General features: G+C 45.1%; 1 protein-coding gene across 3 annotated transcripts in view; it reads right to left on the bottom strand.

Moving 5' to 3' along the window:
* The window catches only part of MYO1C (myosin IC), a 125,252-nt gene that overhangs the window by 87,586 nt on the left and 21,977 nt on the right, over nt 1–15,689 (bottom strand). The window lies entirely within an intron of this gene.

Below are 15,689 nucleotides of genomic sequence, written 5' to 3'. Positions count from 1 at the left end.
AGAGATATACATCTTCAGACCTTTTCCTCTTTCTCCTGTGAGGGGATCAACAAGCATGTGGACAAGGGGGATCCAGTGGATATAGTGTACTTAGATTTTCAGAAAGCCTTTGACAAGATCCCTCACCAAAGGCTCTTATACAAAGTAAGCTGTCATGGGATAGGAGGGAAGGTTCTCTCGTGGACTGGTAACTGGTTTAAAGATAGGAAACGAAAGGCAGGAATAAATGGTCAGTTTTCAGAATGGAGAGAGGTAAATAGTGGTGTCCCCCCCAACGGTCTGTACTGGGACCAATCCTATTCAACATATTCATAAATGATCTGGAAAAAGGGATAAACAGTGAGGTGGCAAAATTTGCAGATGTTACAAAACTACTCAAGATAGTTAAGTCCCAAGCAGACTGTGAAGAGTTACATAAGGATCTCACAAAACTGGATGACTGGGCAACCAAATGGCAGATGAAATTCAATGATGATAAATGCAAAGTAATGCACACTGGAAAACAATCTCAACTATACATATAAAATGATGGGGTCTAAATTATCTGTTACCACTCAAGAAAGAGATCTTGGAGTTATTGTGGATAGTTCTCTCAAAACATCCATTCAATGTGCAGCGGCAGTCAAAAAAGCAAACAGAATGTTGGGAATCATTAAGAAAAGGATAGATAAGAAGACAGAAAATATCATATTGCCTCTATATAAATCCATGGTACGCCCACATCTTGAATACTGTGTGCAGATGTGGTTGCCCCATCTCAAAAAGGATATACTGGAATTGGAAAAGGTTCAGAAAAGGGCAACAAAAATGATTAGAGGGTATGGAACGACCGCCATATGAGGAGAGATTAGGAAGACTGGGACTTTTCAGCTTGGAAAAAAGACAACTAAGCAGGGGATATGATAGAGGTTTATGAAATCATGACTGGTGAGGAGAAAGTAAATAAGAAAGTGTTATTTACTCCTTCTCATAACACAAGAGCTAGGAGTCACCAAATGAAATTAATAGACAGCAGGTTTAAAACAAATACAAGGAAGGTTTTTTTCCCCACACAACACATAGTCTGTGGAAATCTTTGCCAGAGGATGTTGTGAAGGCCAAGACTATAACAGGGTTCAAAAAAAGAAAAGTTCATGGAGGATAGGTCCATCAATGGCTATTAGCCAGGATGGGCAGGGATGGTGTCCCTAGCCTCTGTTGCCAGAAGCTGGGAATAGGCAACAGGGGATGGATCACTTGATGATTACCTGTTCTATTCATTCCCTCTGGGGCACCCGGCATTGGCCACTGCTGAAAGACGGGATAGTGGGCTGGATGGAGCTTTGGTCTGACCCGGTATAACCGTTCTTATGTTCCTTACGTGCTGTTCAGCATTCAGATACCAAGACACTAGGCGCTTTCGAGAAAAAGGCACAGATAAAACAAGACAATTGTTACACTGAGATTTAAATCTGGCTACTGCACATACAGAGCAATTGTGTCCCTACGATACTTAGGTTGGAAAACAGAAGCTGGTCTGACCTAATAAACCTGAAGAACTCGGAACATCCTTGCTTCCTACTGAATCAATAAAACAGGAGTTGCATGACAGGCACTAATCATGTTTATCAAAACAAAAGTTCCACTCCTTTATAAATTGTCTCCACACAAAATTACAGGGCTAAACAGTACATCTCACATGTAATCCATCACTACTAGAATGTGACTATTCTATCCCATGTATCACCAACTCTTGCTTAAATGTCACCACACTTGTGGTTCAGGGGATTGCTACCAAACTGCAGCCAAATCTGATGCCTGTTCAAATAACTTAATAGAATGTCCCAGTAGCACCACTCATTTTGAACCCTGCAGTAATTGCTGCACCAGTCTCAATAATAAAGAGCCTAAAAATAATTCAGTGTTTTCTTTACCCTACTTTATTGCAATGTTGGGTGGCTCCCCTGCTTAATCTGAGGCATTATTAGAAGAATTATTTTTAAAAAAAAATCATTAATACGAACAGTCTGACCCAGTTCAGCTGATGTGCATTCCTCACAAGTGACTTTCTCAACAGTCCCTCCCAGTGGCAGGACCTAATCTTCCTTTTATGGGGAAAAAATGTTTTCACAGGAAAAGTTAAGTGTCCAAGGTTTGTGCATATGTTAGTACTTTCAGCAGCCAATTGCTTCTCTAAAAACACATTCTGTCTGCACACACAAAACAGAATCCATTCCCTCCTCATTATGAAGCAGCTCCTCTCTTTCTCCAAATGCTGTTATAATCATCACTCGCTTCCTGCACAGGCTCCATTCTGACACAGGCAAGGGTGGAACAGGCCCATCTTGCCATGTCATCTGTGGCAACAAAGAGGTGAGTCAGTTTTCCAAATCGTTAGGAAAAGACTTTGATACCCAGAGAAAGACAATAGTTGGCTGAGAAAAACCGGGCACATTTTACAGGGTGCACACACAATGCTTTAAGTTTCAGCATATGTGACTGAGTGGAAGAAACCTGCAAGAATAGGAGCTCTATCTTTCTAGAAACGGTAATAGTTTTTAAAGGGACTGGGGCCAGAAACTGAATTACAATGAAACCCCCCTATCCCATGGACATTAGACATGGAGTGTATGAAAAGTGCTGCTAGCCCTGCATTTCAGATGAAGGAAACAGGATTTCCCTCTGCTACTCCCCCAACAAGATCCCAGGGAGATGTTTCTAATAATAGGAAATGACTATATAAGGCCAGATCAGCACTAAAACTCTTTGCAATCTGAAAAGAAGGACAAACAAAACAGCGGTGAGGAGGGAAGCAATTCTCAGAATGGGGTTCTTCACACTTCGCTATCCTCCAAGACTAATATAGGGTATTCTGGCAACTCCCCTCACCACAGCCAGGAGAGGGTGGCATTGGAGCAATACTCAACATGTGGCTATTCTAGATGTCTCAAATTCAATCAGCTCTCCTCTCCAGAGCAAGAAACACTACTCCCACAGCCCAAATGTATGCATAGCAGCACAGGGAAACTAGAATAAATTGACAAGAGCTGCTGTGCTTCCTCCCTGCATAATAAGGAAAGAGAAAGAGCACACATGCAAAATGGAATCTCAAAGCCGTAAAATAATCCTTAGATGATGGCCTTACACTGCATTGTGTGTTTGAATTGTGCTGTAACATTTGCTTTATACACACTGGCAGGACCACTCCACGATTATTTTTCTCCCTGGGACCCCAAGGAGAGAGTCCTTGTTGGCTCTGAAAGGTACCAACGTCCTGCAGACCTCCCAATGGGAGGAGCTGGCATTAGAATAGCTGAGAACTTCCCTCACTCAGTGCTTCCACATAATTGAATGATTTGTAGGCTCATGCTAAGCAGGTTAACAGTTCAGCAATTACATAGTCATCGTCTATACAAAGAGTTATGTAAATTTTACAAAGATGTCAAAACCAAGTTGTTCTCTGACGCTGTAATTGTAGCTGAAGCAACATACATCTCACACAGACTGACTGAGATGCAAAACCCACAAGCCCAGTTAAAGAAAGACTGTCCTTTGGCTCATGCAAATTAAAGGGAGTTTCTACAATAAATGCCACAAAGCACTGCTTTGCAGGATGTGATCGAACAGGAATGTTCCACTATAGTTCCTGGCAATGGGTTTTAAGTTCCATACTTGCTCTTGTCTTGGGATAAGGCCATAGACTTTCCATTGTAGCCAAGGCCTGCTGAAATAACACAAGCTGATGTAGTACCTCAGATACCATGATAATAAACAAAATATAAACACCAAGACAAGATAGGCACACATCCCTGAGCTGAAGCAGTCAGCTGCACCTAAGCATAGTTAGGTTCAGAGACTTAAGAGGATGGGCGACGGGGAGGGATAGCTCAGTGGTTTGAGCATTGGTCTAGTAAGCGAGAGAGAGCTTTGCTGACCAGAAGCCAGAATAGAGTTCTGCAGATAGAAGCGCTGCTTTATGTCATGTTTCTAGTTTACAGATTCTCTTCCAGCAGCTGAACAATGTGACCAGGCTTTGGTGGTCTATATTCCTTTGGTTGATCAAGTCAGAATCCCCAGAAAGGGATTGTTTTTTGTTTCCATTTAACCTGGCCCACTGTTGGAATCTTCACCTGCTGCTCAAACCTTAGCCCGATCACAATCCTACACATATAAGAAAGGGTCTGCTCTTAAAAGTGTCTTATGCCTTTCCACTCATCTAGCATTTCCTTCTTGATGTTTCATATTCAGCTTATAATTGAGGACTCTATGAGTCCTTAAAGAGTTCTAAACTGCACTTGAGTGCTTGCCTTATTATATATTTGTTTTTGGGAAGAGTTTCATATCTGTTCTGAATGACACACTTTGTCATGAAACTTGAGCAAAACTCACTCCAACCAGATTTCTGAAGATAACCACCTGGACTTAATTTTTCCTAGCCAATCTAGATGCTTGACTGAGCAATACCCACTGTATGATTATTAAGAAACGGTTCAGAAAAGCAACCCATGCTGGTGCTGTTTGCAGTCATTAGCATATGAAAGCTAATTTATTTAAGAACAAAATAGTCTTGGGACATTGACAATGAACAGAGAGTGTAGATAAGCAGCTTCTTGTGTACCCAGTGACAGATTGGTACAAAGTCCCAGCTCTAGTCCTAATCCCTAAAATTGTTGCCTTCCCTACTGATGTTTGGTACCGAGTCTCAAGAGACAGTTAATAAGTTGTTTGTTCAGTTCCAGAAAGTCTATTCCTGGAGAAATGATAGATTTGTGCTGTGCCTGTATCAAGAGAGATCATCAACATGAGAACAGCAGATGAGAAAGCGGAGATTAACTTCAACTGCCCCAACCAAATGTCACAGAGGCAAGGCCTTGTGCATCCTGCAATTTCTTGGACACACAATTTGCTGAGGACGCTGTCCCTTGATGCAAAGTTGTGCAGCAGAATCTCAGCTTTTGCTTTTTTTTTTTTTTAAATGTTTCTATCCCCTTCTGATTCCAAAGAAAACATGAACTGAGAGTAACTTATAAACTTATATAGCATTGTCTGCCTAAGTCTGTAGCCAGTCTGAAACACTAGATCTGAGTTGTGAGCTGTCTCATTCATTTCAGTGGGTTAATCCTGAAATCTAGAGAACCGTATTTAAAATGTCAGCACTATTAACCATTTTGTCGTGGATCACTGTAAGACAACCAGCTGCTGGGTTTATTCCAGAATTTCAAGCTGTCGTCTGCACCTTTCCAGGTATCAAAAGACATAATTGGCCACTACCCAGCTGCTCAGTCTCCAGCTTCTCCCTGACAGCTTCATTAATCCCGTTGTGCATTGTCTATTACAAAATTCTTTGATACAATGAACAAATGGGGGCAGCATAAAACAAACTGAATTTGATATAAAAATAAATAACAGAGGCCGCAGAACTAACTTCTTTCCATTTAATAATTAAAATTGTTGGTTTTTTTTTTTTTAAACACTTTGGATTAAATTGCTGCTGAATTTCCAGTTTGGAACATTTTTGTCATATGAAAATGAAAGCTCAAAGCCCTGAATCAGAACCAGGTCTAGTGATGAATACTGGGAGACCAAGATTCAGATAAGGGTGGAACTCAGAACCATGTCTGGTACAAATTTGCTATGAGGACTCTATCCCTGTGGAAGATAGTTAAGTCTCAGGGAGCACATCTGTTAGCGTTGTCAGTATCAGATTTCAAGTATCAGAGGGGTAGTAGCCGTGTTAGTCTGGATCTGTAAAAGCAGCAAAGAATCCTGTGGCACCTTATAGACTAACAGACGTTTTGGAGCATGAGCTTTCGTGGGTGAATACATGCATCCGACGAAGTGGTTATTCACCCACGAAAGATCATGCTCCAAAACGTCTGTTAGTCTATACAGTATCAGGTTTAGATCCCACATTTGAGGATAGCCCGTTTTGATGTACTGCAGTACTTTTAGTGCACAGCACACTGGAACACTGTAGATTTATACCCTGGTTTACTGCGCAGAAAATGCGCATGTAGACATGCCTTTATGCTAGCATAAAGGTGCTTATATAGGTACAATTTATACTCCTAAATCTTGGGGGGGGGCAAATATACATTACATGCATCTTTATACCAGTATAGTGGCATGCATACTAGGGATCTGTGCCACTTTCGCTAGAAACCAATATAGTTAAGAGACAAAAACTGTGGCCAGGTCTACACTCAAAAGTTACAGTTGACCCAGAGATGTCACTCAGGGATGTGAAAAATCCACACCCCTGAGTGATATAGTTAACCCGACTTAAACACCAGTACAAACAGGGAGAAGAACCCCTCCCTTCGCGGCAGAGAGTGTCTATGCCAAAGTACTAGCGTGACACAGTGCTGTGCAGCAGCTGTGCTGCTGTAGCATTTCAAATGTAGACAAGCCCTGTGTGTATATCAGTCTTATGAAAGGGAGATTTGCAAATTTTACTGCGACTTCTCATTTTGATGCCACAAGTGGGTGGCTTTTGGAAATACTACACCTTATATTCATCCCCAATCAAAATGGGGCCAAGCCTAGCAGAGACCATGAGGATAATGAGGGGGAGCCACGCTCCGGGAGCCCAGAGAACATGAACTAACATAGTCTGAACATCTGCACAATCTACTAAGCAACACCTCATTTTGTTGATTCATATGGGCAGAACTTATAAGTATACCACCACCTTTCTTCCCAACCCCAACTCAACTCTTACCAGCCCAAAGTGGAACAATTGTTATGACCTGATTCTGTTTTGTTGCATCCTTCTGACTGCTTGCAGAATTATTGGGATCAGTGAAAAGGCATACAGAAGCCCTTTGCTCCAGTCTATTAGGAATACATCTTTCACTGAGATTTTGTTTACCACTCCGGAACAAAACCGAAGGCAGTTTGCATTGGTGCTGGTTGCAAAGGAGCCCCTGACTCTTGAAAAAGTAAGTCCATTATAAAAAAGTAAGGGCGCTTGTATGGTGACACAGAGGAGAACTGGATTGTGTACCCAAAATGAATCTCGAGCATCCAATAATCTGTGGCAATTCCACACAATGCACTAAAGAAATGGCCCAGTCAATCACCAAAAGGAGGAGAGGAAAGGAAAATAGAGAAGAAAGTAAAGACTGACACTCTGGCAGGTGAGGAGAGCATGTAGGTAGCAGATATTGCAGTTAGGCTCTCTGAAGTGCCTTCTTTTACCCTGTTTCTTCTGCTGTTTCTGGAGGTTCTAGACAGGAGGGTAGAAGCAATGACATGAAAGTGTTGTCTGAGGTAACACTACTTCTTCTGATCAGGCTGAATAAGCCCCAGAGATCTCAACAGTGGATCTGGGTCCTTCAGTTTCTCACAGGCCTCAACCATCTTTCATACTGTCCAGGCCACCAACATGTAGGTGGCAGTCCCTGAAATAGTGACCTCTTCCCCAGGGCTACAGAATCTCCTCATAGAGCTATATGGAGAATGAGCACTCATGAATGTCTGGGCTCTAATACTATGCAGGTGAACCTCACAGCCCATCACAGACAGCAGCAGAGATAACCAAGGGAGTCCTCAAAACCCTCACTACAAGAGCAAAGAGGTGGCGTCACTTCCCAGACCTGAAGATGCACAGATTACCAGATCCCTTTGGGGAAGAATGATAGGTCAAGAGAGTGTAGCACATCAGTGTTTAGGGGACCTACATTATACCACCCACCCCCACCCCAAGGAAGAGACACCTTGGGAGTCCTAGAGGCTAGAATGATCACCCAAGTGCTCCCTGGATCAGTGACGGTGTCTTTTCTTCTTATGGGCAGCGCTTTGGCTCCAGCATGAGATCACTACATGCTTTTTTTCTTCTTGCCATTGTTCTCAAGTACAGAGGAGAACAGGACTGAATATCTCTTTTTAAAGGAAAAAAAGTGAGACTGATAGAGGCCCAGGAGATGGACATAAGACTCAGAACAAACAGCCTCATGGTTTCTTCAGTGCTACGGGAAGTCCTAGCACAAACCGGGTTCTCTCACCAACTAATTTCTGCCAGAGAGAAGGATTTTTCTGACAGAATTTGTGGCACCAAAGATGGCTCCATGTTAGCTTGTATCTTCTCTGAAGCAGGTCTCTTCAGTGCCAAGGAAATCTCCAACCTCAGAGGGCCCTGCACTGGCCTGCTCCTGTCTGAAGCAGGGTTTGTTTGGTTTTTTTAAGCCAAGGAAGTTTTTGGAACCAGTGGGGTCCCAGAACTGAACTCCTTTCCTGACATGGCTCTCTCCCATGTGCCTGTCAGACTGCAAAGGGTCCAGTACATTTGTTTTTGTGCCATAGGTGCCCCATTTCCCCAGCGTGAACATCTTCAAAACCAGAGGAAAACAGAACTGCTGCTGATCTGAAGGCAGATTTGGGATCCTAGCATATAGTCTCTGTTACAGGCAGTGATAGGTTTTTCTCATAAGAGAGAGTCTCCCTAAGGCAAATTAAGTTTTGGATGTGTGCCTATGACTCCTGGAACACAGAGGGGCAAGAAACAGTCTACTTACAACTGGTCTTTTTCCTCTGGGTCTTTGAGACCTGCATTAGCCATGATATTGCTGGTGCCAAGATCTGGGTCAACCCAAGTCTAGTAGTGCTGCAGTCCAAAAACCAGAAAGTCTAACTAAAGACACTAAATACAAAATTTTCAGGGAGGGGGGAGTAAATCCTACCAGCCCTAGAGAGAGGGTCCCTGCACACACAGCTAATGGTAGAAAGGAAGAAGCTGAAGTAGAAGGGACCACGTGCCTCTTTTTAACCTCATCTCTTAAGTTTCAGTGCTGTACGAGGGTGCTCATGTGGGAAACTAATTTCTAAACAGTTCCCAAAGCTCAGATGTACATGTACCATAAGCAGTGCCCTGGGTATTCTGCAGAATTCATTCCTTGCTTCAGAATTTTAGACCAGAAACTCAGCTTTCATTATTAAAAAATTACGCTTCTCGCCCTTATGGTTGCAGAGATAACCTTGAAAAATATGACCAAGTGTAACCAATCCAGTATTACCTGCTTGAGTCTGCAGACAACCTGAAACAATAGCTACAAGTGGTAGAAACGCCCCATGCATCACAACCAGGGACCCATGGACTCAGATTTTGCAGATGTGGAATTTGGCATTTTTCCAAAATGTAATGGTTTTTACTATTTTGCTGTAGCCAAGAACCCTACTTTTTTTTTTGTTCTTTTTTCAGTCTCCCTGAACTATTACCAAGACCTGCCTGCAGCTGCCCATTATGCTCCAGGTTTTCCCACAAGGGGAAGTTTTAATAGGATTTCAAAGCATGCTCACTGAACTATGGAACTAGGCACCATGGGGATGGAGAGCCAGACCTGCAGTCCAGCTTGCAGTCAGGGAGCTATGGGAGCCAATAGCACAAGCTGGTGAACTGCGCTGCCTGCAGAAGAGTGCAGCAGTTGAGGCCTGGGGAGCAAGAGAGATGAAATGCTGAAGATGCCCATAAGTTCCCCTCTTCCCTGGCATACAACAGGGGGAGAGAGGAAGGAGGTCTGAGCTCAGTCGCCTGGACAATATTAAGGGAGCCAAGGCTTGAGGAGAGGACCTAGCTCCCTGGAAAACAGGGAAAATAAATCTTTGAATACAGTTACTGTTGAAAATAATCAGACAAAATTTTACATCAATGAGTATTTTCAACCATAAGTCATGGCTGTGTGTGTCTATGTAGGAGTATGGGGGATGGGAATCATGAGTATTTCATGACAAATAGGATAAATTAATGCTGCCATGGAATACAGGGCTGTTGCAGTGGAATTTGTTCCACTTGTGCCACGACTACATAGGGCTCTGACTGTAAGTGTGAGAATTGCCTCTGCATGTTCCCAACCCCCACCCCCTGTTGTTTTTGGAACACAGTATCTCTGAAATATCTCCAGATTTCCAGCACAATAGCGCAGTGTATCAGATACTTAGTCACTTGCTGCAAAAAAAATACCTGGTGAAAATATGATTTTTATATTAAAAACTCTGCTTCATGCTGGACAGAGTTCAAGGTGCAAAATGTGCTAGTGCTGTATTAAGTATACAACAGGTATCAGAACACACAAAAGATATGAGCAGTTCTGAAGACAATCCTTTAATTACATAGGAAAATGTCTTCTTCTAGACTTCATATTAAACCCATAAATAAGCACTCCAGGATAGAGACAGCTTTACTATATGCTGTAGTACAGGTGTGGGCACTCTACGGCCTGGGGGCCACATCCAGCCCTTCAGACGTTTTAATTTGGCCCTCGAGCTCCAGCCAGGGAGCAGGGTCTGGGGCTTGCCCCGCTCCATGAACACTGGGGCCAGGAACCGTGGCCAATGGGAGCTGCAGGGGCGGCACCTGCAGACGAGAAAGCGCCCAGAGAGGCCTGGCCGCACCTCCATGAAGGAATCGGGGGGGAAGGGGGGAATGCCGCTGCTTCTGGAAGCCGCTTGAGGTAAGCGCCGCCCAGAGCCTGCACAAAAGAATAAATGGACACAAATCTGACATCAGGAATCACAACATTCAAAACCCAGTGGGAGACACTTCAGCCTTTCTGGCCACTCAGTGACAGACTTGAAGGTGGCAATTTTGCAACAAAAAAACTTCAAAAACAGACTCCAAAGAGAGACTGCTGAACTCGAATTAATATGCAAATTAGATACAATTAACTCAGGCTTAGACAGAGACTGGGAATGGTTGGGTCATTACACTAATTGAATCTATTTCCCTATGTTAAGTTCTCCTCACACCTTCTATGGGTCATCTCTATTATCACTTCAAAAGGGTGTTTTTTTTCCTCCTGCTGATGATAGCTCATCTTCCTGTTGGTATGCATACTTCCACCTTTTCATGTTCTCTGTATGTATCAATATCCCCTGTCTGTGTCCCATTCTGTGCATCCGAAGAAGTGAGCTGTAGCCCACGAAAGCTCATGCTGAAATAAATGTGTTAGTCTCTAAGGTGCCACAAGTACTCCTGTTCTTTTTGCGGATACAGACTAACATGGCTGCTACTCTGAAACCTATCAGAAGACAGAATACTGGGCTAGATGTTCTCATGTTCCTAATTGGAGTTTTTCCATTTACTTCAATTAGGCAAGATTAAGCACTGGACTCACCTCACCCCTTTAACCTACTCAGGGAGAAAAGGAAAGAATGAGAAGTCTGAGGGTTTGGTTCAGTTGGAACAAAATTTCCTATATGGCTAGAGGTAAAAATAAAAATGAATACATTAAATTAAATTTTAAAAAAGGACAATAGAAAGCTCTAATAGTTTATGTTACCTGGATCATTGAAGTTCATCACTGTGAATTGTGATAATGTCACTGGTAATTAAAACAAATGGCAAAGAGAAGCCTCATCAATTATGGGGGTGCCACTTGGAGTTACACATGCTACATAATAAATGAGCCACACAGGTGAAACATGACAGCTGCTCTTCGTAGTGCCAGTCTCCCCTCCAGAATTCTCAGTTCTAGCACTGGCAGCACATTCTCTCACTTCAATGCTTCCAGACGGCGCTTTCCCCCCCAAATATTAGCAGGGTAAAAGGGAAGGATGTTTTTTCTTATACACAATGTCATGAGGAGAGGCTGAGGGAACTGGGCTTATTTAGTCTGCAGAAGACGGTGGCAGATGACAGGACAAGGAGTAATGGTCTCAAGTTGCAGTTGGGGAGGTCTAGGTTGGATATTAGGAAAAACTATTTCACTAGGAGGGTGGTAAAGCACTGTCACGTGATGGAATCTCCATCCTTAGAGGTTTTTACGGCCCGGCTTGACAGAGCCCTGACTGGGATGATTTAGTTGCGGTTGATCCTGCTTTGAGACCTCCTGAGGTCTCTTCCAACCCTAATCTTCTATGATTCTATGGTAGTACAGTCTATGGTCAGAACAGAGGACTAAATTAGGACTCCTGGGTTCTCCTCCCTGATCTGCTACTGACCTGCTGTGATATCTTGGGTTAAATCACTTAACCTCTGTGCATCTATCCCTCCCTTAAAATAGGGAAAATATTGCTTGTCTACTACAGGGCTATTGTGAGACTTACATATTTGTAAAGTACTTTGTAGATACTTGATACTGGTAGGTTTTCCTATGGTTCTACAGAAGAATAAATGTATTCATGTAGACAGCCGCTGCAATCCTAACATAGTACTGGCAAGGCACTGCTGAGAGGAAGCTCAATACTAGAGATACTGCTGGGGGGGGGGGGGGCAGAGGGAGGAATAGTCCACAGGTACGCTCAGTCAATTTCTGCTTGTTACAGTTTCCTATGTCTGGATGAACTATTTATAGTTCATCATTAAATTTATGATGGCAGCAAACAGGCTAATGTGTTAAAATGTAACAACTGTGTTACACACATGAAAATATACCTCATCCATTTAATATCAAATATTTATAGTACAGTATCAGTCAGAGGCCTCAAATAGAATCAGGACCCCACCGTGCCGGGTGCTATACAGACACTTATGGAAACATGTTCCCTTCCGCAACTAGCTCACAATCCAAGAGGGGAGGAAAAAAAAAAAAACACCTACTGTGAAGGGTGGGATGGTAAGAATAAAGTTACCATTAAACATACACAATTTTTAGATAAATAAACAACACTGTGCAATTCCTCTTCCAATAACTATAAACAAAATACCAGTTATTCCCCATTACCCCTCACAGCATCATTAATTGGCAGAAATGGGACTGGAGGAGAAGCTAAAAGACTGAGTACTGTACATATTAGTGGGTTTCTGAGGTCCTGTAGATCCTCCCCTTAGGCTGGGGGGGTGGGGGGGAGATCCTTTAGCATTGGGCGGGCTTCTGCCCGCCCGGTTCCCAGAAACCCAATAGAACCTGTACATAATGGGCTGCCTAAAAGAAGGTGCGGAGATGTTTGTATGACAAACTAACATGATGAAGCGGGCATCATTTGCAAAGCGGGGGAGACGGGGAAGGTGTTGCGATAAGAGACAAGAGTGAACATGCAAGGAGGGGCAGAGATATGAAAGGCCTTGAAGGGAAGGAAATGATGCTTGTACTTGATGTCTTGAAATGGGGAGACAGTGGAAGGATTCAAAGGGTGGGTGGCGAGGGGGGAGTTCAGAGTCCCTGTGTGACAGGCAAGGAAGAGGATCTCAGCAGCTGCACTTTATATGGATGGGAGAGAGGCAATGTGGGTGTCAGGGAGTTACGGATGCCTAGAAAGAAACAAAACAAAACACAAATTGTAAGCATTTTGTGAAGGAAGCAGCAGCAAGATTTGGGCACCACCCGGATGTTGGGGCAAGAGCGTCAGAAGTGACCCTCCCCCACCCCCCAACTAGGGGCCTGATTGACAGGAAGAGTAGATATAGATATCATGGCAGTGGCTACTGACATTTTTACTACCCTCAGTGGTCCCCAACCTTTTAGTCTGGTGGGCGCCAGATGAAGGACCGTGGCGGCGGTGGAGCATCCGCCGAATTTCTGTGGCGACGCCTCTCGATGACGTCACTTGTCAGCGGCAAGAAGCGTCATCGAGAGGTGTCACCGCCGAAATGCTGCAGAAATTCAGCGGCATTTCAGTGGATGCTCCACCGCCAGCCAGGACACGGGCGCATTTAGATGCCCCTGCGGGCGCCATGGAGCCCGCGGGCACCGTGTTGGGGACCCCTGATCTAGACAGTCCTGAAAGGGTTACACAAAATGGTGCCTAACATACCAGTGGCTGCTGGCGCCTTATCGACACTAGAGCTCCTACCAGTAGAACAGCAGGAGTGGGAAATTTTAGGGTAAAGGTCTGGCACAGATGTAGCCTTTGGGTTACAGACGGAGCCGACAGCCCCCATTTCCAGCTTGTCACAGCAAGCCTTTCTTGAAGTCAGCATCATGGAATGAAGGGAATCTGGCATCAGCGTCTGTGTGTGCATGGTTCATGCACTCAGGGGTGGAGGGCTGACTTTAATCATACTTTCCACAAAGGGGGAGGAGTGGCAAAGCACAGTAAGCTGATGGGCGTTTTCTGTGTGTTCAGAAATTCCTCCTGTTTGACTTTATCCCAGCGGGCTCTGGTTCCCCTCCAACAATATATATTGGAGGGGGAAGGGAAGAAACAGCACACAGAGATGAAAAGTCAGACAGGGAGTCCTTCACATTCCCAGGATTCCTTTCATATGTAACAGGCAATCGGAGGAGACCACAGGTGTCTGATGGTCTTACAAATTCCACATTCTGGGGAATTATTGGGATAGAAAATGGATCACAAGATCAACCACATACAAACTCTAAACCTTCTGCACAGTTTAATCCAGAAAACCTACTGGCTACTGTATTATCAGTAACCTTCTAAAGAGCACAAATAAAACAGTCTCAGTGCCTTCTACATAGGTGTGGGGGCTGCAGAGTCAAACACTTCAGCAAACTGAACTTGGGCTCTGTGTAGAAGTAGCCACTTGGAGGCTTTATTTTATGAGATGGAATAAACAAAACCTAAATCTTGCACATCTTAAACAATACAGTCAAAGTCTAGAAAATACCTAAATCAGAACTTGCTTTCCAAACAGATGGCCAAGCTCAGTGATCACTAGTTAAGGGGCTCTAAACCATGCGTCCACCCATGCGACTCCAGGCCCTTGAGTTGTCTTACCCCTCCCTACTACTAGGGATGCAAACTGTCTAATCCGGGGTGGGCCAACCTGAGCTTGAGAAGCCAGAATTTACATTGCCAAAGAGCCACAGTAACACACCAGCAGCTCCTCATCAGTTCCCCCATCCCCCAATCCCAGCGCCCCCCCACACACCAGCAGCCCTGCGAGTAGGGCCTCCCCCTCCCTTCTCACACCTCCCGATCAGCTGTTTTGTGGAGTGCAGGAGGCTCTGGGAGGGAGGTGGAGGAGCAAGGGCACTGCAGGCTCAGGGGAGAGGGCAGGACCTGTGGTAGAGCCAGGTCCCAGCACATTGGAAAGTTGGCACCTGTAGCTCCAGCCCCCGAGTTGGAGCCTATACAAGGAGCTGCATATTAACTTCTGAAGAGCCGCATGTGGCTCTGGAGCCACAGGTTGGCCACCTCTGTTCTAATCAAACCCAAACACCCTTGCTCCGCAGTGCTCACACCATCCTCACTCCCTCCATCGCTCGCTTTCCCCCACCCTCACTCACTTTCACAGGGGCTAGAGCAGAGAGTTGGGGTGCGGGTGGGGGCTCTGGGCTGGGGCTGAGAGGCTCGGAGTGTGGGAGGGGGCTCCAGGCTGAGCCTGGGGCAAGGGTTTGGGGTGCAGGAGGTGTGGGGTGCAAGCTCTGGGAGGGAGTTTGGGGGATGGATAGGGCTCAGGGCTGGGGCAGGGGATTGGGAGGGGGTGAGGAGGGAGTTTTGGTGGGGGAGGCAGCTCCAGGGTAGGACAGGGGGTTGGCGTGCGGGGTGCAGGCTCCAGCCAGAAGGCGTTTTATCTCGGGCAGCTCCCAGTCAGTGATGCAGTGGGCCTAAGGCAGGGTCCCTGCCTGCCCTGGCCCAGCTCCACTCCCAGAAGCAGCTGGCACAACTCTGCAGCCCTGGAGGGAGGGGGCTCAGGGGGCTCCACGTGCTGCTCGTGCCCGCAAGCGCCACCCCCACAGCTCCCATTGGCTGCAGTTCCCAGCCAATGGGAACTGCAGAGGTGGTGCTGGGGGCAGGGGCAACGTGCAGAGCCACCTTCCCCCCTCCCAAGAGCCACACAGGGACACGTGAGCTGCTTCTGTAAGCGACGT

The sequence above is a fragment of the Mauremys reevesii genome, linkage group 20 (genome assembly GCF_016161935.1).
Source record: "Mauremys reevesii isolate NIE-2019 linkage group 20, ASM1616193v1, whole genome shotgun sequence".
In the NCBI taxonomy this organism is placed as follows: Eukaryota; Metazoa; Chordata; order Testudines; family Geoemydidae; genus Mauremys; species Mauremys reevesii.
The sequence above is the reverse complement of the archived record's forward strand: the minus strand, read 5'-3'. Positions and strand labels throughout refer to the sequence as shown.